Source organism: Felis catus, chromosome C1 (genome assembly GCF_018350175.1).
Source record: "Felis catus isolate Fca126 chromosome C1, F.catus_Fca126_mat1.0, whole genome shotgun sequence".
Classification (NCBI taxonomy): Eukaryota; Metazoa; Chordata; class Mammalia; order Carnivora; family Felidae; genus Felis; species Felis catus.
The window spans coordinates 201,781,342-201,804,506 of record NC_058375.1 but is presented as its reverse complement, the minus strand read 5'-3'; the positions used below and the strand labels follow the sequence as shown (position 1 = coordinate 201,804,506).

At 46.3% G+C, this 23,165-nt stretch overlaps 1 long non-coding RNA gene across 1 annotated transcript in view; it reads left to right on the top strand.

Annotated features, from left to right (window-relative positions):
- The window catches only part of LOC109503174, a 40,837-nt gene that overhangs the window by 631 nt on the left and 17,041 nt on the right, over positions 1 to 23,165 (top strand). The gene's annotated exons all lie outside the window — the stretch shown is intronic.

The following is a 23,165-nucleotide window of genomic DNA, read 5'->3' as shown; positions in this document are numbered from 1 at the left end:
CTCTCAGTATTTCATGTTTCCCTCATGTCCACAGGAAGCCTGCAGGTGGAAGGACAGTTTGAGAAGGGTGAGGTAGGGGAAGAGGTCGACACTATTGAAAGAAGCAGCATGAGCTGATGCCCACCATGAAGATCTTTTGGGATCTTCACTCAAGAAATGTCTTTTTTGAGGTCCCTTCCACTCCCCAGGAATGCAGGGTTTCCCTCACCTTATTCTCACAGGTCCTGGGGAGTACTGACTTCAGAGAGATCTGGGGGCTGGCAGATGCTGTTCCATCTAGAAGACCCTGCTAATAATCGCAGCTGCATTTGCTAGGCTGTTGAGTCCTGATTCTGCTACTTGTGTCAGGGCTGAACTGGTGGCTAAATATCACCAAGGAATGTGGTTAAAAGCAGAGTCTAAGACTCCTTCCTGGAGATCCAGATTCAGAAATTCCGGGGAGGAACCTGCAACCAATATTAAATTTTTTTTTCCTGATGGATCTAATGCGTAGCTGGGGTTGAAAACCTCTGTGTCTGGAATTGTTGCTCAGCGTTGGGTTTTTACCTTCTAGAAGATTTTGATGTAAAACAGATAGCATCAGCCTAACATCTGCAGTGCTCTCAGACCATTATAAATAATGGCAGTAAATGTTGAACAAATATGTAAGATTTATATATACATTACATAGGACTCAAAGATAAATGTATTTGTGTTACTGGAATGTCACAATCAATCTAGACAATGACAAAATATGTAGGCACTTAACTGGAACACGACTTCTCTTTTAATCTACACAAGGTGACCTTCCTCCCTTTCACCATCTTTTTGGTTTGCTCAATTTTCAAAGCAGTTTCTCTCAAAGCGGCTTCTGGGGCATAGAAGCATAAGCCCTACGCAGCATGCAAGGGCTTCTTGGGGAGAAGAAGGACTTCAGAATCCTGTGAGGAATGGGATTTTTCAGGTTGTGTTTGTGTGTGTGTATGTGTTTGTGCATGAGCACATGCATGCCTACTTTGCGACATTTGATAGGTTTCTAGATGTTTAACAGAAATGCCTTACACTCAGCATGTAATCTAAGAAGTGCAAGTCAAATGGGTGGGGTTGCTATCAACATGTAGCAAAACTTTCATGATCTAGCGATGGAATTAAGTTGACAACGTGGCCATGACAGCGAGGAGGCCAAGGCGAGTACTGGGAAGGGGATCTCGTCAGTATCGTCCTTCACCTTGGGGAGGGGATGGATTGATTATCCAACAAGGTGAAGAGTGAGGAGCCTGAAGAACTTGTATGGCTTCTGAGGATTCCTACAGAGAACGTGGATTTTGTCAGCTCCTCAAACAGGTTAGCAAGCCAACAGGGCAGCTTCAAGGCTGGAGATAGTCTTCGCTGCAAACCAGTTGTTTGCTTGATAAACAGAGCAAACCCCCGGAGAGTGTTGAAAGAGAGGGGTGCGGCCGATGCCTTTGGCTGACAGCACATTCAGAAGAGCTAAGAAAACAAGGGTATAAACTCTAAAAGTCTTTTAGGTTTCGTTTACTCAGGCAAAAAGGAGTCCAGACTACAGCAGTTAAGTGAGCTGGATGACTAGAGATGGCTGACCTGGCAAAATCAGAGCTGCAGTCCTTTCTTCCTTGGCAGTAGACTGTGTGTCTTTACCTTCCTTCCCCCATCCTCCCTTCCGCTCCCCTCACACACATGTTCTTTTTCTGCCTGTGAAAGCTCAAGTTCTCTCTTTCATCTGACTCATTTTTCTTGCAGCGGAGGGAAATACACACATTGAATCTTATCGTTTCCCAATTATCTCATGCAGGAAAGTCTTATCTCTCTGGGACAACCAGGACTGTGTATTATGCTGCTATTTCTTTCCTTTCTTTTTTATCTTTTTTTAGATCCCCCCCCCCCCTCTTTATCTCCCTTCCTCCCTCTCTCTTTCCCTTCCTTTCTTCCACCCAAGGTCTGCCTAGCTAGTGGTGGGTCTATGTTGAGCCTTCATTTATTGTTCTGGTCATTCACTAAACCATCTGCGTTAAGCACCTGCTATGGGCCAGACACTGGGCTAAGATCTGCAGGTACAGACATAAAAGCCATGCTCGCATTCTTCAGGGGTTCATACTTCAGCAGAGAAGATCTCAGATGCTAGTCAGTCAAGTTACATATATGTGATTTGTTGAATGGAATTGAATCTCTATTGTTGACATTTACAACTTTAGAAATGGGTAAGTTGGCAAGATATTTGAAAACAGATTTGATTTTATTACTTTTTTCTTTTTTTGAGAGAGAGCAAGAGCGCAAGCAGGGGAGAGAGGCAGAGGGAGAGAGAAAGAAAGAATCTTAAGCAGATTCTACACCCAGTGTGAGTCCACTGTGTGGCTCGATCTCACGACCGTGACATCATGACCTGAGCCGAAGTCAAGGGTCAGACGCTTAACTGACGGAGCCACCCAGCTCCCCCCCACCCCCCCAAAACAGATTTTAAAACCACCCAAAGGACCAAAATGATGAAAACAATCAAACATGGCCAAGGGATGTTGGCCCTATTTGGCTCTGTACGGTGCCTATAAATGATCTGCCTCAGAGAAGGACTGGTTTCTAGAGGGCTCCTGCACTCCTGTGATAGCTCAGGTAATGGAAGTGCAGGCAGGTGAAGCCCACTGACCACACATTGTAGCCACCTGTGACTCTTACCCTGTGACATTTCTCTCCAATTCTCCCAGTGCTTGGCATACTCTCCAAAGTCCAAAGAACTTTCCTCAAACTGCCTAGTCGCTCTGGCCTTTGAGAATCAGTTTCTCTTTCAGGGCTCGCAGAGAGGTAGAGGGGAGGGGAGGAAACCAAAGAAATAAAAAATATATATATATCAGTTTAATAATCTCTCAAATTGTAAAAATAAACAAAATCTTCAGGGGAAACACACATGATTCGGAGGAAGGGCTAGGTGTCTGTAAAAGGGCCTTTTCCCATCGAGAAAAATCTGTTCTTGCTGCAGAGAAACTCAGATGAGCTTCAGGGTGCACAAAAGATCACTTTGGAGTAAGCTTTAATTTGATCTGGGGATGGAATGTACTTAGCACACCTCCTTTTTCAAGAAACTGATATATTTCCAGCTTGTAATTCAGTTTACTTAAGATGAGGACCAAATAGGTCTTGGCATTTCCGGGAAGTCTAGAATGGAAAAATTTCCTGTGCGCGTGCACAATCTTCACCCTTATGGGCAGGGGCGGGGGGGGGGTGTCATCTTGCACCAAGCTCCAGCAATTTAAATCCCGTATGGCCATTTGGGTGTTATCGCGTGAAGAATATTGGCTGTGGAATATTCCTGCGGAAGTTAACTGGTTGAATTCTTATTTGAAAAAATGTCAAATATTTCAAGTACACAATGCTCATGCTTGGTATACAGTAGGTCCTGTTCTTCCTGTATAAGAATGCATACCTTGAGGAAGTGACCTGTACAGATAGACCCCTACTGGTAGAGGAGCCTCTGGGTTCATTACCAACAATAGCGGATTTGAGGTTTTGAGACCTCAGGAATACATCAAATTGGCTTATGACTATAAAAAGGGATTTGGGGGCCTTATCTCTCAAAATATGAGAAAATAAGTAATTGTAGAAGATTGGGCCTACAGACATTTTACAAGTTACAGGAAATATAGCCTGAGGAATTCTGTATGTTTTTCTGGGCTATGAATTGTTTTAATGGTAGCAGTTTGGATGATTTCTTCTCCGTTCACCAGGGAATCCTCTTTCCTCCCTCAAACGGGGAAAGTGGGCTCATAAAATAGTCAGAAGACTCAAATTAGAAACAAGAGAAAATACTCTAACTGTTCTTAAGAAAGGGACAAAAGCACTAGGCAGCTCTGTTAGAAATCTATTCTTGGCTCGGTTGTCTTTGTATCTGTTTGTGCAGGTTAAATCAGACTATGTCTTAATGACTCACGAAATTTTGTTGCACTGATGTGTACAAACAATCAGCCATCACCTTGAACTTGAAAATCTGTTCCATAAACATTTGCATGCCTACATTGTGCCAGGCACTGGAGGTGGGGCTGGATAAGACCTCAGGTCTCCTTGGGTGAGTCAAATTGGTGACCTGGCAATAGAGGGCCCCAAGTCTCAAAGTATGGAGCCGCTCTGCCTTTTGTCCCAACCAACATGTGGCAGTGAGCTTGACCCAAGGAAAGACAGGAACGTTTTCAAGGATGAAAGGGTATCTAAAGGGTGCTTCTTCTGAAATGCTAGTTTAGACTGACCATCCACATCATCATGATCACAGTCACTATGATTACGTTTCATTTGAGCTTCCGCTGCAGCCCTCAAGATGGTGGCGTGCTTTCTATGGGAAGGGAAGGTCAGGAGGACTTGCCATTTCTAGGGAGTCAACTGAACAAGCCAGTTTTGCTATTTTTCATAAAGGTGATATGGCTTAGGAAGTCACGTGGGCAGCCTAGTCACTAATAAGACTCTTTAAGATGTCACCCCACCATGAAACCATTAACATAAGGCAGGGAAAACACTTAAAGGAACAAGATCAACTTCTTCACCAACTTCTGTTAGGGGATATTCTTGGGCTTCGGTGTCCTCCTAGGGTGTGGTGCCAACAGTGTGTGTGTGTGTGTGTGTGTGTGTGTGTGTGTGTAAGAAAAGGAGAGAGAATATTAGTGCCATATGTGACTCTCAAAGATAATTCTCCTTAACGTGCATACCAAAGATAAAAATTCGAGCTCATCTGGCAAATATTCTGGTTTCCTTTTACTGTGGACTTGCCCTTCTAGAGTCTGTCTAAGACTGTAAGAGGAAATATGCTCTATGTTACTGGCCTTCTGGACATGCAGGGGAGGGCTCCTTTGGCTTTTCTCATCTTCCTCTTTTTTCTAGAGCGGAAGTATTCTTGGAGGACAAGGCTCCTTTTTCCCAGTCCAGATGAGGAAGTGATGATGGGAACTGGGGTTGAGGCTGGGGAGGGGAAGTGTTAGCCGAGACCCCCGCAGTGCTTCTGAGGCCATCTGTTACTCAGGTTTGGTGGGGGCTGCTGCTGGGCCGGAGATTCACGGAACCCCCTCTTCCCCAGAAACATGCCATTGAGTCCAGTGTGGGCTCAGTCACCCACCCTGAGAAGCACAAGTGGATATGAGGACAAGAGGGAGAAGCTCTGCGACCAAGAAATTCTTGGTGACCTCAGTGGGCTCCCTAATCTCTCAGCAAGTCTTAGGGAACCAGAAAAAAAGCCATCAGTGTTCAGAGGAACTTAGGGGTCACATGACGGTAGGATCTGGTGGTTGGTGACCAGTAACAATATGTAAACTGAGGCCAAGGGAATGGAATTGGCTTACCCAAGTTCACTCTGGTTGCTACTGGCTGAAGCAAGGCCTCCTGCATCCCAGCCCAGAGTTCTTCCTCCTGTACCATGAGACCGTGTGCTTGTGAGTGTCCTCTCTGGAGATTTTGGGGTGGGATCATTCTGCTTCTTGGTCTCAGTTGTGACCTATGGGATTTCATCCCACTTTGTTCTTCCCAGTCAGACCTTTTATTCCTTGCTTCCTGTGCTGTAGGCCTCTGCTCACCCACCCTGAAATTCGGAAAAGAAAAAGAAATCTGAGTGACCCAGGGAAAATTTTATTGCAGACAAAAACCCATCCCAGGCCCTCCCGGCTTTGTTCCATCAGCAATCTTGAAATCAATTTTCTTTGGCCTGCCTTCTGTAGGATTTGCACAACTCCAGAGGTGTCCCGATTCTCAGCAGTCCTGCTGGGTCACCATGCCTCAGTCAGAATTTGAAATTTGCTACTGTTCCTTAAAATCATTTTTCAAGAAGTTTGCAATATCAGCTTGTCTTATCTTGCACTCAATTAGTTTTTGGCTCTGATTTATTTATTTATTTTTTTCCTCTTAGAGTTTGAATTGGCTAACAGACCTGTTGGTTTAGTCCATCACCAACTTGATATAAATTGTTTTTGGGTCTTACGTAGGGCCTGGCCCCAGGTAAAATTGTGAAATAGCTGAAATGTGTTTCTGGCATCCAACCACCTCCCTCTTCAGCCCCCGTCCTATCTCGTGCCCTGTCTTTCCCTGGGTTTGCCGGGTGCTAGCTGTTTCTCTGGAAAGTATTTGAGAACTACAGCCACTTTTTTCTAATTAACCAATTATGTGTGTATAATAACAGCATTTCTAAGATAATTTAGGCATCCTCCCATCCCCACCTTTTTAATTGTGGCTGGAGGTCAGTGGTCTCTAAACTTGGTTGATCATAGAATATCTGGAGGTTTTTCTTTCAAATACAGATTCCCAGGCCTGACCTAGAGAATAAGAATGGAATCCCGGGGTAGTGCCTGGAGATTGGTATTTTCTAATAAGATCTCCAGGCGTTTCTGATAATTAACCATGGACCTCCAGAGGGAAGTTTCCTTCCAACCCTGAGATTTTGTGTCCTTACCACTTTATTTTTATCACAGCCCTGGGAAGAATGAACATCATCATCATCACAACAGCTAATTTATTAAGCAATCATGAGATGTCAAGTTCACAGCTAAGCACTTTATATGAATTATCTCAGGGATGAGGACATTTTTAATTTTTCTTCAACAGTGGAAAAACTTAAGGCTCATGAGGCCCGGTAGAGAACTGACTAGAATGTCTTAAAATTCCTGAAACTGCTAGTGGAGTAAAACAAAAAACCCTCCAAATCATATTCTCCATTCTGGGTTCCAGGGTTCTTTGCAGGGCATAGGGTCAATGAAGGGGTCTCAAGTCATACGATCTGTAGCCCAGCTGTGAAGTCCTTCAGGACAGGGAATGTGTTTTTTATTCTTTCTCATTCTCCTACCCCAACACACCCAAGCATCCTGCTTGGCAGAGGGAGGGTCCTCAGTGGATGTTTGCTGAATTGGAACTTTCTGTAATCCAGCTCTTCTAACTTCTGGCCCAGGGCATTTCTACTATCTGGGACTTAATGAAAGCCAGGACCCAAGGTATACATTGGAACAGGGCTTAATTAGTTGCATCATGGACAGGTATTTGGAACTGTAAAGACTCAAATCATGCAACTTACAAAGAAAATTGTCTCTAATGCTGGAATTTCAGGCACCTGGACAGATAAATCAGCTTTGGAAAGATATAGACTATAGCCCCATGTATAAATGGTGACTTGTTTTTCAACAAAGGCACCAATGCAGTTCAATGAGGGAAAAGGAGGTTTTTTTCAGTGGATGGTACTGGAGAAACTAGATGTGTGTGTGTGTGTGTGTGTGTGTGTGTATGCATATATATATATATATATATATATATATATATATATATATATGATAAAAAGAAACTCTTGGTCCCTAACTCATACCAAAAATAAAAGTTAATTTGAAATGGGTTTATTTATTTATATATTTTTTTTATTTTTTATTTTTATTTATTTATTTTTAAATGTTTGTTTATTTGAGAAAGAATGAGAGAGAGAGAGAGAGAGAGAGAGAGAGAGAGAGAGAGAGAACGAGTGGAGGAGGAGCAGAGAGAGATGGAGAGAATCCCAATTAGGCTTCATGCTGTCAGCACAGAGCTTGATGCAGGGCTCGAACTCATGAACTGTGAGTTAAGAGTCAGGTGCTTAACCAACTGAGCCACCCAGGAGTCCCTGAAATCAGTATATATATGCGGAAGCTAAAACAATAAGCTTCTAGGAGGCAATAGAGGAGAATACCTTTGAAACCTTGGGGTAGGCTAAGATTTCTTAGGCAGACCACAAAGTTAATAACTACAAAAAATTTGAAAGTTTGGATCTCATCAAAACTAAAAAGCAAATTTCTGCTCATCACAAGATATTAAGAATGTGGGAAGGCAAATTATAGTATGGGAGAAAGCATTTGCCAAGAGACCAGTATCCAGAAAACCCAAAGCTCTCTTACAACTCAGAATATGGAATCACTATACTGTATACCAGAAACAAAAGAAAATGTTGTATGTTAATTACAATGGAATTAAAACAAACAAATAGATAAACAAGCAAGCACAGGATGAGTGGGCATTTCGCAAACAAAAGTATCCAGGTGGACAATAAGATGCTCAATATTATTAGTCACGAGGGAAAGGCAAATAAATTAATAGAGGTCTTACCGTACACACATCAGAAGGGCTCAACTGAAAATGACAATACTAAGTGTTGGCAAGAGTGTGAAATGCCTGGGACTCCCACAAGCTGCCGGTGGTAATATAGAATGCTGTCACCGGTTTGGAAAATGGACGTCTTCCAATAAATGTCAACATATACCTACTCTACAACCCAGTGATTTTACCCCTAAGAATTTACCGAAGAGAAATGTAAATTTGTGTCTGAGAAGGACTTGCCTGGGAACGTTCAATAACAGGTTTATTAGTAAAAACCCCAAACTGGGAACAACCCAGTGTCTCTCCACAAGATATGAGGTCAGTAGGGGCACCTGGGTGGCTCAGTTGGTTGAGCGTCCAGCTTCGGCTCTGGTCATGATCTCTCAGTCCGTGAGTTCGAGCCCCACAATGGGCCCTGTGCTGACAGTTCAGAGCCTGGAGCCTGCTTTGGGTTCTGTGTCTCCCTCTCTCTCTGCCCCTCTCTCACTCACACTCTGTCTCTCAAAAATGAATAAATGTTAAAAAAAATAAGAAAAGATATGAGGTAAATAAGTTATAGTATATTAATAACATGGAATACTATTTGGCAATAAAAAAGTCACTGACAAAAACAGCATGGATGATTGTCAGAAACAGTAAACTGAGTGGAGGAAGCCAGTCAGAAAGAGTTTATACCGGAAGATTCTATTTGTGTAAAGCTGGAGGGCAGCCAGAGTTAATCTCTGACGATAACATCAGAGTAGGAGGGAAGATGCTTGACTGGGAAGGGCAATTCATAAACTATTCCCAGTTTTCTATTGTTGGGTGACAAATTACCCCAAAACCCAGTGACTTAGAACAACAACCAACTCATTCTATCCCCAATTTTGTGGGACAGGAGTTCAGGCTAGGTGAGAGTGAGTGAGTCTTCTTTTCTGTGTGGCACTGATGCCCAGGCTGGTCTTAAGAGCCCAAGATGGATTCTTCACATATCCTGTTGACCGGAGCACCTACGTGTGGCCCTTCCACCATGGCCACCTCAGGTGGTCAGACTTTATCCTTGGTGCTCAGGAAATTGAGAAGGAGTATTCAGAAATAAGAGAGAAGCTGCATGGTCCTTACTGGTTTAGCCTTGGCAATGGGACAGTGTCGCTCCCGCTGTAGCTATTGGTCAAGGCAGTCATAGGCCTGCTCAGCTTCAGAGCGAGGGTAAATAGACCTCACCTCTCATTAGTAAGAGAGTCAAAGGCTTTGCAGCCAGGTTCTAAAACTTCCCTAGGAACTTTCTGGACGGAGGGAAATATTCTGTATTTTGATCTGGGTGGTTCCCACGACATGCTGCTAGTGGGTAGCAGAATCTGAATGTAGACTGGCTATTTATTTTGGGGGAGAGCTTGAAAGGTCTTTGATTTCTTTCCTTTTTTTTTTTTTTTTGACTTTTGTGGACTCCTTCGGACTGTTTGCTTACTGTGTGCTTGCTTCTCTTTATGCTCCCTTCCACCGGTGTCCTGGGGGTGGTTTGTACTGGTTTTGTGGGAGCTGATTGTTAAATTGCTCGCCAGCTCCAGTCCAATGACAGGCATGTCGAGAGCTTGAAACCACCTATGGTGGGAATGTTCATACCATGGAAACCAACAAACGCCCCAAATCAGAGTTTCCTTGGTGGGGAGGGGGAAGATAAAGAAAGATGGGCTTTTCCAGAACACCGCTGCCTTGCTGCCCCAGAGCTAGACCCTGAATGTCTACACTTAGTTACATCTGCAACCGTTTGACTTTGTATTTCAGACACGCACTTTATCCGGCGAAACTCTTATATGTAATTTTAATTTGCTTCCATTTTACTCTCTTAAAGACTTTTAAAAAATGTGGGGTTTGATTTGATTTTACCCTTTACTTTCTTATTCCTTCTGCTTTCTGTCATTTTAATCGCAATCGGGATTGATTTAGTCTCGCTTTCAGTCGCCACGGTTTCCTCTTGACCTTGTTCCTGGACCCCCATGGGGACTGCTACCCTCTCTCCCCCATGGCCATCTGCTCTGAGACCTCAGTCTCTTTTACTACCATCCAGGGATCCATCTTTTATGTCTTTTTTTTTTTTTTTCTTCTTGGCATTCAAGGGCTGCTGGAGTTAGTGAGTTTTGACTAACAGGTGTTGATGTGTTGATCTCTTGAAAACAATCTTTTCTTGTTTGTCAGCTCCCGATGTGTCTCAGCGTTGTCACCAGCCACCCTGAAATACGACCGCCTTCACCAGAGATTATGGAGTGTCAGCTCTCTGGAAAGTGTCTGGGGCTCCATCAGTCGGCAGCGGGCTAAGGGGGCTGCGGTGCTGCCCTGGCCTAAGTATACAGAGGCAGACTGCTGACCCGGCTGCTGGGGCCCCGAGGAACCCTGGGTGATTTCTTTCAGAAGTGTGTGGGGTGCGTCTTTGCTGCTTACGCTCTCCCTGTACTTAAAAGATAACCGTGAGGCAGCTACTGAGGTATGAGCATACCGGCTCATCCACGGACCAGCCCATGATACCGGCAGCCTGATCTTACCATCCATCCCATTTATTGAGCGCTTGCTGAATACCAGGGGCTCTGCCAAGTGTTTCAACAGCATTGCCTCATTTCATTCTGACAGCTCAGATGAGGAAGCTAAGCCTCGGAGAGATCAAATAACTTTTGCACGGTCACGTAGCAATTTAGTGTGGGAGTCAGAATTTGAACTCAGAATTGCAGGATTCCAGGCAACATAATCTTCTAACCCCTCTGCTATGCTCTCCTGCTCCCTGGAGGATAGAACGACACAGCCATCCATTAAGAAAGCCCATCTTTGCGCCAGACTTGGGGCTGGGAGTGTGGAGATGTATGAGACACGATCCCTGCCTTCGAGAAATTCTCAGTCTAGTGGAGGAGACACAGGTTGAACACAAATAATTGTAATCAGGGAATCATTAGGAGTTCAGCGGGGTGATATGGAATCGAGAAGGGCATGCCTCCCCATGTTTGGGGATGGAGTGACTCTGGGGATCCTTCTTGAAAGGGGCTCCAAGCCCCCTTGGAGTTTGGGATCTGATTAGGATCTGAATGTATAGGATCTGCCTTCTTACACTGACACTCACACTGTCTTCATGGAGACAGAGAAAGCTGATAAGGCATCTTTAACCTCTAGTTCTCTTCCCATGCCCCTTCTCAGGGGGCGATGCCAAGGATGGGCCTCCCTGGAGCCTGTGGTTCACCCCTTCTTTCAGACTCTGAAATTCCCTGCTCGAATGGCCCTGAGCCTTCGCTGGGTCTGTCCTCGCAGGGTGGATGGCACAGTCACGGTGCGTGTTCCTAGGCCCTGGGGGTAGCAAAGGAGAGGCTCTTTGCGGGAGCAGGGGGCTGGCACCTGAGCTTGGGCAAGCAACCAACAGCATCCACATGTGTCTCCTTGTAAGGGAAGGAGCTGGAGGAGGGAAGAGAAGAGAGGTGAGCCATTGGCCAGAGTCCAGAGGCTGGGGCCCAGGGACTCACTGCCACTTCTAAATTCAAATCTGGCCTTTGAAATCATGATGAAGGATTTTTTAAAAAATAATTTTACTGGAATTACAAAAGTAATACAGAAAGGTCTTACGTATCTCTAACTCCGCTTCCCCTAATAATGTCTTACACAACCATAGAACCATCATCAGAATAAATCAACAGGGGCATAATACTATTAACGAAATGACAAGACTGAAAACTGGTAACTAATGCCTGAGCCAGAAAGACCCTCATCTCTGAGGGCCTGATGGGGCTTCCAAAGTTGGAACAGCCCCCTTGGAGTTTGGGATTTCCAGGCACACAAGGGTGGGTCTTGTCAGTGTCCCTACCACCTTGGGAAGCCAGAGGCCTTGAGAGGCTTGGATTCTACCATTTATGATTTGAGGAGGGAGCACATAGTGTCCTCAAGGTCTTGGGAACATTTCATGAGAAGCTTCTAGGACCTAACAGTCAGGACACTATGAACATTAGATCACATAAGATTTTGGAATGTTAGATTATATTAGACGATGCGTAGCTGAATGCTGCAGGCAGATATGCACATAGATAGGCTCTCATCTTCTTTTTAAAAAAAGTTTATTTATTTATTTTGAGAGAGAGAGAGAGAGAGAGAGAGAGAGAGAGAGAGAGAGAGGTGGGGAGGCCAGAGAGGGAAGGAGAGAGAGACAATCCCAAGTAGGCTCCTCACTGTCAGAGCCCGATGCAGGGCTCGAACCCACGAACCACGAGATCATGACCTGAGCCAAAACCAAGAGTTGGATGCTTAACCGACTGAGCCACCCATGAACCCCTCATGTTTTTCCTCTTAATTCCCCTCTGCTCACCTTGCTTTCTGCCTGCTGAAGGGTGGACAGCATTGGACCGGAGTCAGGAGGGCCTGCTTTTCCCTCTGAGCTCCGTGGCCTTGGGCAAACGCTTCCCTCCTGAGAGGAGACTGAGCTGTCCGGTCTTTGAGATCTTTCACGTCTGACTTTGGCTTTGTCTGTTCTCTGGCTGTGATTTTCCCTCTACTCACCTTTCCTCACCCACATCCTTCTCATTCTTCTCTGTCCTTCCCCACCTCACTTTGCTGCTTTCTTTGTACTTCCTCCTTCTCCTCATTCTCTTTCCCCCCAATTTCCCCCTTGCTCCCCTCATTCCTTTCTTCTCTCACTTCCCGTTGCCATCACCCTTCCTCTTTGCCTGCTTCTCCTCCCCTTCTCTTCCTCATCTCCCGGCACGTCCCTTCCTTCCATTTAGGTACAAGGTGGGTTATTCACAGGGGCTTCACGGCCCACCAAAGGCCTCTGGCAATTGTTTCAAGTGAGAGGGGGGAGAAAAGGGAATTAAATCATAGTATTGGCAGCTGGCAATTTGCTTCAATCGCAGAAAAATGTCCCCGGCTTCCTCAAATATTGAAGCACTGATGGAGAACAGATTTTCTCTGGCAGTGTGAATTCCCCTCCGTCCACGTTTGGCAGAGGGTTGCCTTGCATGATATTATTATAGGCGTTTCGATGCGTTCCCCGTTTAGCGCAGTTGGGACGCATTTCAACCAACCCCTGTATTGATGTAACACTACTTTTATTGGTAATGAGGGTGTATTAAAATATATATACGTTTCCACTGATTTCTGGCTTTGGGGGAGGCTGGGATCTGATGATGTCCAGGCAGGAAGGCCTGGGTTTTTCCACCCTCTCTCCATGGGGAGAGTGCTGGAATTTAGGCACTCCCCCCGTCTCCACCCCCTTGTTAGATCTCACTGATTTTAATAAACATTTTCCTCTCTTCAGTTTCCTCAGTGACATAGAATCAGATATGTCAGCTAGAAGGGCCTTCCAGAGGTCATCGGCTGTGTCCCCTGCTCACGTGGACAGCGCCTGAGTTGGGCAGGGTCTGAGTGAGGATAGAGAGGGCTCATATGGAGACAAGGTGCAGCGACAGATGGAGAAAATGTACTGCTATAGATCCGTGGCTATTTTGCTGTGATTCTGTCACACGCGGGGGGACCCAGGAGGGAATGGGTGACAGAGGCGAGGCTGCAGGGCTAGCACAAGAGGCTGAGAAGGAGGGCAGGCCAGTTTGGTGGCAAGGGCCACTGGGACGCCGGGAAGGCCGGAAGCCATGGCTACTAATAGGGAGCTTCTCTATTTGGCGGAACATTTAGTACCTCCTGTCAGTGTCGATCTACCTTTCATGGGCAGGCAGCCTCCCCACCCAACACACGTGGATGCAAGCTCTTGGGTTAGGGCCATGGCAGTTATGATCTTAGGAGCCCAGTGTAGGCTGGGCTCTTGGAAGGGAGAGTACAGTCCAGGGATCTGAAACTGGAGCTGCTGAAAGTTCAAGTTCGGTGTTTCTACCTTTGTGACTTCTCACCAGGGACTCTAAGCTCCAGCTCCTACGAACGGTCCTTTTCTGGGAACACAACATGCTGTTCCATGCCCCGCGTGCAAGCTGTTTCTTTCACCCCAAATACCCTCCCCCTGAGGGGCTGGGAAGGAGTGCTGGTGGCCTCTAGTGGGCAGAGTTCCGAGATGCCGCTAAACATCCAGTGCCCAGAACAGCCACCTACAACAAAGAATACTGGGGTCACAATATCAATGGTGCCACCGTTGAGAAACCTGCCATGGGGAATCAGTAACCTGTGGCTGAATCTCTGGAACGGTCCCCACAAATGTGTGAAGGGCTAACACAGCCTGAGAAAAGCATTAACTGCTTCCATCTCCTGGTGGACAGGACAGAGGTGTGGCCTCAGACAACAAAATTATAAAGGAAGTGGCAAGCACTTGGTTTGTATTCTAAGAACCTTTTGTGAACCTGTGACCCCTTGGATAAGATGGCATTGAAGGTTCCTTCCAGCCCTGGGATTCTAGATTTCGGGCACATCAAACGTCATAGACAGCAGGGAATAAAGGCCACTGGTTCTTTGAATGGAGATCTCATTTAGGAAGATTGCATCTTTTTAAAACCCCTCTCATGCTCTCAAAGGCACTAAATTTCTTTAAATGAGGATTTTTTTTTCCATGTAAGAACCTACTGCAAGATAAGAGACAGGCCACAAATAGTTATTTAGGTATATTCTACCTAATCAGCCATATTCTTGAATGTTTATTTTGGAGCAAACACATGGATGAACTATCCTTGAAGAGCCAGCCTATGAACTAAGAAATTTTCTGTAGCTTCCCCCAGCTCATTATTGGCAAAGCATGCTGGTTAGGAAGGCCAAGCCAGAGACAGTGACAACATGATGGTCCATTCAGGATGAGGCTGGAGTTGGGATGCACAAGTTCATGGCATGGAAGGGAGGGAGAGGGTGGGAGCAATCAAAGAAGATGGTTTAGAGGACTGGGCAGACTAGGGAAAGACAAAGGACGGAGACTGGAACATGGGTGCCACAGGGCAATGGGGGATGGGTTTAACAACATGGTCTTGGAAGGGTTGAGTCATTTGCGGAATAGAGTCCAAGGTCACAGGAAAATGTATCATATCTCCAAGAGCAGTGGTCCCCAAACCCAGATACTCATCATAATCACTTAAGCCTCTTTAAAAATATTCAGATCCCAAGGCTTCATTTCTGCGGGTTCTGAGTCTGTAAGTCTCAATGAGACCCAGGAATCTTTAATTCAGACAAATTCCCCAGGTGATTCTGATATTCACCCAAGTTAGGGAAGATTGAGGAGATGCTGGTGGCCAAGGAGCTGCAAGCATACCAGTCATTTGGCTGAAGCAATTGAACAAATTTGGGACCATCCTGGGGGCTGGGATAGAAGACACAGGGGTCTCTCTCCCTGAGGAGCATGTAAAGGGGATCAGAAAAGGCAACGGGGTACGGACTGAAAGAGAATAGGCTGTGTAAAGGATAGATGAAGGTCTTCCAAGTGGCAACAAGGGATCACAGTGGCTGGGGTGGTCAGAGAATGTCAGGGTGGAAGTGAGGGAGATGTGAGCCCCTCTGGAATTATAGGTATGATTTCAGTGGGGAGGGTGAACTCAGCTAAAGGTCTCAAGTCTACAAAGCAGGGAGACTAAAAGGAACAGGCTGTGGGGTGAAGGTGTGGCATATCTAAAGTTTGGACAAAAGCTTTGGTTCTGGAGTCAGGGGGGATGGACATAGTTGGGGTGTTTTTGGGAAATGCCATGGATGGATGGCAGGCATCGCTGGGGGACCTCTCATCCCCTCCTTGCCCCAGGGCTGCCTGATTAGCTTTCTCAAATAAGGGCTTGCTCTAGACCAATGTGCGTGGCTGCAACTCTCCAGAGAATCAGTGGGTACCTCTACAACGGAGGAGGGTTCTTGGACAGGAGAGTTTAGGAGTTCTCGAGGACGCTGCTGGTATCCAGGTTACAGCCATTCCCCACCTAGGGGTGTGATCACATCTGTCCCTAATTTTTACAGTCCTGTCTACAAGTTTTCCTCTTCTTCATCAAATAAAACTGACTAGATGATATTGCTCTTCAAGAATGGCCTTATTAAAAAAAACCCCTTGCATTAACTGAGCAATTATTCTATACTAGATACATAGCAAATGTGCTTCAGGTACATTATCCTGGTTAATCTTAATGTAACCTCTTGAGATAGGTACTGTATCAGCCAGCTTTCTCTAAAGAAAGAACCAGGAGGATCTCAATCTCTCTTTCTTATCTATCTATCTATCTATCTATCATCAATCTATCTATCATCTATCTAATATATCTATCATCTATTGAGATTCGTTATAAGGGATTGGCTTATGAGATTATGGAATCTGTTAAGTCTCAAGTCTGCAAAGCTGATGTCTCAGTTCAAGTCCCAAGGTCAGCAGGCTGCTATAGAATCAGAAAGAATTGATGTCCATGTGTAAAGACATCCAGGCAAGAGAATTCTCTCTTCGTAGGGGGAGGGTCAGCCTTTTGTTCTATTTAGGCCTTCAACTGACTGGATGGGGCCCACCCGCATGATGTAGGGCAATTTGCTTTACTCAAGCTACTGATTTAAATGTTAATATCTTCCAAAACACCATTACACAACCGCCCGGAAAAATATTTTTAAAAAAATATATATTTTTTAATGTTTTATTTATTTTTGAGACTGAGAGAGACAGAGCATGAGCAGGGGAGGGGCAGAGAGAGAGGGAGACACAGAATCGGAAGCAGGCTCCAGGCTCTGAGCGGTCAGCACAGAGCCCGACGCAGGGCTCGAACTCATGAACCGCAAGATCACGACCTGAGCCGAAGTTGGACGCTTCACCGACTGAGCCACCCAGGTGCCCCAACACTGGGAATAATATTTGACCAAATGTCTGGGTACCCCATAGCCCAGCTAAGTTGACACAAAGTTAACCATCACAAGAACCATGAGGATCAACATCCTTATTTTGTAGACGAGACAGGGAGGAGTGGATAGGTGAAGTCATATGCATAAGGTCACAGGGTGGTAAGTGACAGAGCTGGGCTTTCAGCTTATGTGCTCTTTGCCTGACCTTCTTAAGCTTTGGCCTTATCTGCCTCATGAGGGGAGAACAGGCAGCCACTCTTAACGTGATGCAGTAAACCAAAGTGGACACCACCGCCTTGCTGGATGCCTGCGTTTCCACTAGGGAGTGAAACAATTTTAGAACACTATTAAGCATTTTGCTTTGATTATGGTTCTTTGTTTCCTGGGTGCAGAGGAGTGCGTGCCTTCCAGTGAGTCAGTCCATCAGCACGCCTAATTCTGTGTGATTGACCTACAACAGTACATCCTCACTGAGCCAAGGGTTGGAGAGCTGGATAAGTCAGTTCGGCTGGAGCCGGCTTGTTCTCCTGTCCCTGTGTGTTCCCACGGGGGGATGCTGACTGGTCTCAGGGCAGCAAGAAAACACTGAACTAGAAAAAATAATAGGCTTTTGCAAGAAACCGTGTTTCCTTAATATCTTCAGTGGTGGGGACCTCACTACCACACAAAGTAACCCATTGCATTTTTAAGAGCACTAAAGGAACTTTCTTCTCATATGAAATTTGCTTCTCCTTAGTCTCTTTCTGCCATGAATACTTTTTAAATATTTGAAAATAAGGATCATATCCTCATGAGACTTTTTTTTTTTTTTTTTTTGCCTCCAGGCTAAATGCTTTTAGTTCCTTTTAGCATCCTTTTTGTGATTTGGTTTATAGATGCTTTTTTTGGCCTTGTTGTCCCCTGGCTATGGTCTATGCCCTCCCTAAAAAAAAAAAAAAAAAAAAAAAAAAATTCCAGATGTTGTAGTTCTGGCCCGACTAATGAATTTAGTAGAGTAGAAATATTCCCTCTAATGTTTTGAACATTAGGTATTTATTGATGTATCCAGGTTGCTTTAATTTTCTTAATGACATTATTATTATTATTACTATTATTTTTAACATTTTATTTTATTATTGAAAGACAGACAGAGTCAGAGCGTGAGCAGGGGAGGGGCAGAGGGAGAGGGAGACACAGAATCTGAAGCAGGCTCCAGGCTCTGAGCTGTCAGCACAGAGCCCGATGAGGGGCTCGAACCCACGAACTGTGAGATCATGACGTGAGCCAAAGTCGGATGGTTAACCGACTGAGCCACCCAGGCGCCCCAATAGGATGTATTATTTTATATTGAAGTTGTGGTCAACTTAATTCTCACCATGCTATGCTTCCACGCTTAATTTTTTTACTTAAAATTTGGAATCTTATATTAATTCCTATTAATATGTATTTTGGATCAATATTTCAGCCTGACTCTGCCATCTGACATCTCATTACTGGTTTGTGGCTGAGGGAGAGCATGGAGGGGCACTGGGGAGAAACGTCCTTTTAGTTCGCACCTCCGTCCATTGCTGTTCTGTTGGTGGAAGATGGAAAGATTTGGTGCAAAGGAGCCCATTGCTGTTCGAAGCTTTTATATGTACCCTTTATGCTTCCTCTGGGTCTAACTTCTTTCAGAGCTTTGGGCCCAGAAGCAATGGAAGTCGTGGTCTTTGCCTTCAGGGAGAAGTCTACGATTGGTTTGGGGAAAAAGACTTGCATGTGTGAAACCACAGAAAATGGCCAGGAATGCAGACAAATTTGCGCTAAATGGCATGGAGCTGACCACAGCCCACATGGGGGTCTATGGTGAAGGAGGCAGGAGAGGGACGAATCCACCAGGGAATGGCCCAGAGGAAATGGGAATGGAACTGGGTCCTGCAGGATTTGGACGGGGAAGAAAGAAGGAATGACTTTACAAGGCAGGGAAGGGTGTGAACGAAGTGGGTAGTGGTGACAGGGATTCCGCAGAGACACAGGATGGAAAACAGACTGGTTCCTCTCTAGGCAATGGAAAAACCCGCCGATGGGAAGTACTTTGTGGCAAGGACCTTTCAAAGACCCGGTCCTTGGATCTGGCTCAGCTTCACCATTGCTCTTACCACTAGCCCAGTGGGGCCCTTTTCCTCCTATTTCTAGATTCTTCATGCCTTCCCTGATGATTTTCTTGCTTCTATATTCCCAACCTCTTACTTGAGCTGCATAGCAAACATTTTTCCCCCCAAACGCTGGGGGGTGAGCGAGATACGAAGGCATATTAATGTGGTCCTAATTTCAAATATTCTGTCGCACTGTCCCTGTTTGTTGATCCCTCCTTAATTGATTTTGCATCTTCGCTTTTCACTTGGAGTGTATAGTAACAGTGTTATTAATAATGAATAATACAGGAGCTGACATCTAGAGTGGACAGATATGCTAGGTTTTACATAGGCTATGAGTTAAACGTGAGGATCGTCCAGGGAGGTAGGTACTGTTAGGATCCCCATTTTGCAGGTGAGAAAGTCAAGGCACATAAAAGGTAAGTAAATTGCCCAAAGACACACAGATAGTGAGCGGCAGTGCTGGGTCATCCTGACTCCAGCTCTGCCCTGTTTGCTATTCACCCCTGCGTCATCACGGGAAACACGGGCTCACAGTCTCCCAGGAAAGGGAAAGTTTTTATCCGCACCTGATACGTGTTGCCTCTTGTGCCAAAGCATTGCACAGCTCTCATCTCAATTAATCCTCACCCCACCCTGAGAGACAGAGATCATTACTCTCATTTGACAGAGGGAGGAGACGAAGGCCAAATGGAGGAGCTGGTTGTGGGCGAGCAGCTGGCACGATGGGTAGTGAGATTTCAGCTGAAGTCTGTCTTGCCCCCAGAGTCCGAGCGTTTCCATTGGAAACGTGAATAGTTCCTGAGCAGCTGGTATGAGGAGGGTCAGACTGGGCCACGTGTGAACAGAGAGAGTTGGGGAGAACTTTCCTAACTATGGAAAAGCACAGCACTGCAGTCCATGTGACACAGCTGGGCACAGCTGGAAGAAAGCAGTTAGACAGTATCCGCGGCCAGCGTGCTGCGGATTCATGCATTTGAGAACAAAGAGTCTGGACTGTGTTTACGTGCAGAGAATCTGAGAGAGTAGCAGGCATGGCGAACCCCAGCTACAGACTGCATCAGAAAGCATCTGGCCCCTTTGCACGGTGGAGCGGAGGGCTGTCCGCTCACAATGACCTCTTTAGCCCAAGCCACCACCCAGGCGGTAAATGCCACCTCCGTCGTCCTCTTTGATTGATCAAATAGGGCAGGAGCCCAATTTCCGTGATTGTAGATGCGCAGAGAGAGAGAGAGAGAGAGAGAGAGAGAGAGAGATGCTGGCCCCTGGCTCCTTCTCCGTCTTTTCTGTGTGTCAGTTTCCCAGAGGGGGCTGCCAAAACTGATGTGCTAAACTAGGTTTAGCAGGGCCTTCTAGAGCTTCTGCGTCACTAGGTCTGTGGCAGGGTCCCCACAAATTTGCATTTGTAACAAGTCACCAGCTGGCTTGGGGACCACACATGACCTCTTCAGGGTTGAAAGCTCCCTTCTTTTCCTTTTTACCCTCCACGCCTGCATTCAACATACCGGATGCAGGAGTTGGGGTCTTGGTAAGAAACAGCATTCATCTCGGCTGGTTCAAACAAGACCTTAGTGAAGGGGTTACCTACAAAGCGTGGGGCTGTGTCAAAGGGGCACAAGAGAGAAACTGAGGCACCCAGAGACCAGCAACAGCAGGAAGCAGTGACCATCCAAGGCAGAAATGAAAGGAAACAGTGTTTCCAGGCTTGGGGAGGGCTGGGCTCATGGGCGCTGGGCTTTCTGTGAGGTGCGGGGGTGGGGTGGGTGATTAGTTTTGTGGAGGAACATGCCAGAAATGCAGTTCAAGAAGGGACCTCTGCTTTTCTACTCTCCCATTGCCTCCAGGAGTGCCCCATTGGCTGGATCCAGCTGGGTGCTGGGAGGCAATGGGTATAGTTGTTTTGAGGGGTCCCAGGGCACAGGACAGAGCAGAGAGTAGACCTGGGGTGGGGTGATGTGAGGGGGTGCAAATGGAGAATGACCAGCATAGAGGGCAAGACTCTGCTCCTCTTCCTCACTCTGTCCCATTTCTCGACATCTAACTTTGCTTCTTCCAGAAGCTTACTAGAAGCCACTGACCCAAGAGAGTAGAGGGACTACCTAAGGCCTGTAGTCATCCTTAGCCTGGGACCTCGCTCCTGCCTCCTCGGTGCACAGAGACATCAGGGCTTCCAGAGAGACTGTTAGCAGAGCTCGCTCTCCCTCCCGTGCAAGCCGACCCCTGTGTCTCAGATAGGGTGGCCACTGGCCATCTCTGGCTTCTGCATGGTCGGGGCAGGTTGGAGAAAGGCTTGCTGCTTTTGGAGCAGCGTCACGAGATTCCAATAGGAGAGCTCTGAGGGGTTGAGGACACAGTGTGGGATGGTTGGCGGGTAAGGGACAGAGAGTTTCAAGTTATTTCCAAACCAAACCGTAAGGAACACGCAGTGCTTTGGCACTGGCTCAGAAAGACCTCCCATTCCATCTATGGAACAATGAAAATGAAATCTCTTAATCCTTAGGAACGAAAACAAAGAGAGAAGGGGGAGGAAACAAGAGGAAGAGGAGAGGTGTTTACATTTGAGAACTGTCTAGAACTGCCAGGCGAAGGGCCATGTTGCTACTGGCCCCGTCTGGCGCGAGTTTGGCGTCTAGATTTACCTTTTTGTGGCTGTTAGGATATTTTCCTGAGCCGCACGGCAAGATCTCTGTGTCAGATAACCCCCTCTGTGGGAAGATAATCTTTGAGCATGTTTAGGGAAACTGTGGGCTGGCCAGTTTTATGACCCTGACATGAAAGCCAGTGGGCAGCAGACAAACTTGGAGGCTCTCACACCCTCAGAACGAGGACAGGCTTTCTCCCTAGACCAGGAGAGGACTCTGGGCTGTCAGGCTTCAGCGACATTTGTCCAGGCCTTCTCTAGGTGGCTTAAAAGCGTGTCTTCCCAGCTAAGCTTCTAGTTCCTTCTCTTCTTGAGGTAAAAGCAAAACAAAAGAAACTGAAGCCAAAGTCAGTCAAAAGTCAAGGAGCTCGTATGAATTAGGGTCATACAGCTCTGGCTGGAGACAGAGAAACAGACTCCTTGGAGTTTTGTGGCTTCCTCCCTCTGCATTTTCCTAGAGCCCTGGATAGAGATCTTGGCTTTACGCATCCTACTACGAGAGCCCGGCTCTATCCTTGAATTCACCCCTCTGCCATTTTGAGCCCTATCTCTCCAGTGCACAGAATCTTCTTTGTCTCCTTTGGCTGAGCTGACACAGAAACAATCGGGAGGAACAGGAGCTTAGGCTGTGCATTTATGATGTTGGTGATCTGGAAGGGAACAGAAATCATTTCCGCCTGGGTTCTACGGCAGGTATGGGAGAAAGCCTGGCAGCATTAGGAAGAGTTAGGGGCCGATTTCTTTCCTCGGTATGGGTGAGTGCTTGTCTTTCCTTGTGGAAAGACAGCCATTTCTACTGCCCTCACTGCATGCACCCTGGGGCTGGAAGGACACATGGGATACCTGGTGGAGTGGAGCGAGTGCTGGGTGGCAGTTTGGGGGCCTCAGGGTCGAGTTCACCTTCTGCAATTGTCCACCTTGGGGAAGACTCATTACATCTGGTTTCCCAGAGCTGTGATAAGGGGGCCTGGCTAGATGAACGCTGAGATTTTTGTCTAGCCTTGATATTCTGTGATGCTATAGCTTAGCGGTTGCCCCTGTCATGCTTCGTGTGTTCAGAGATCTTTCTAGGATTCACGTCATGCTTTAAAGAGGAAAAAAGAGATCTGGGAATTCACCACATTTGGGAAATGCACCTTCCTGACACCACTTTGGTAATTGTGGAAGCTGGGCCCTGGGAACTGCACACTGATTTCCAGAGAAACTTAACTATTAGTGAGTCAGGTCCCTCTCCTACCTTTGAGTTTTGTGCGCCGTGGATAATATTCTTAGCCGGATACTTCATCTTCTTCTAGAAGCTTCCACTTCCGTAGTCTTGTGCATGAGTCTGATCCAGACCTAAAGCTTGTCTCCTGCCTTCGAACTTGGCTACACCATGCTGTTTTCCATTTATGTTCAGATCTAGGTCAGGTACCCAGATCAATAGCAGGACTAAAGGGATATGGGGGACACGGGGGTGGGTCAGGGTTGGTTGCAGAGACTCAGAGGCGTTGAAAGGACTGTTAAGGACCTGCCCTTGGAGTCCGACAGACACAGGGCTCAACGAGACAGATGTCACTTACCAGCTCATTTCATTTCTCCAGCCTTAGTTTCCTCATCTGAGAAAAGTTTATCCCCCT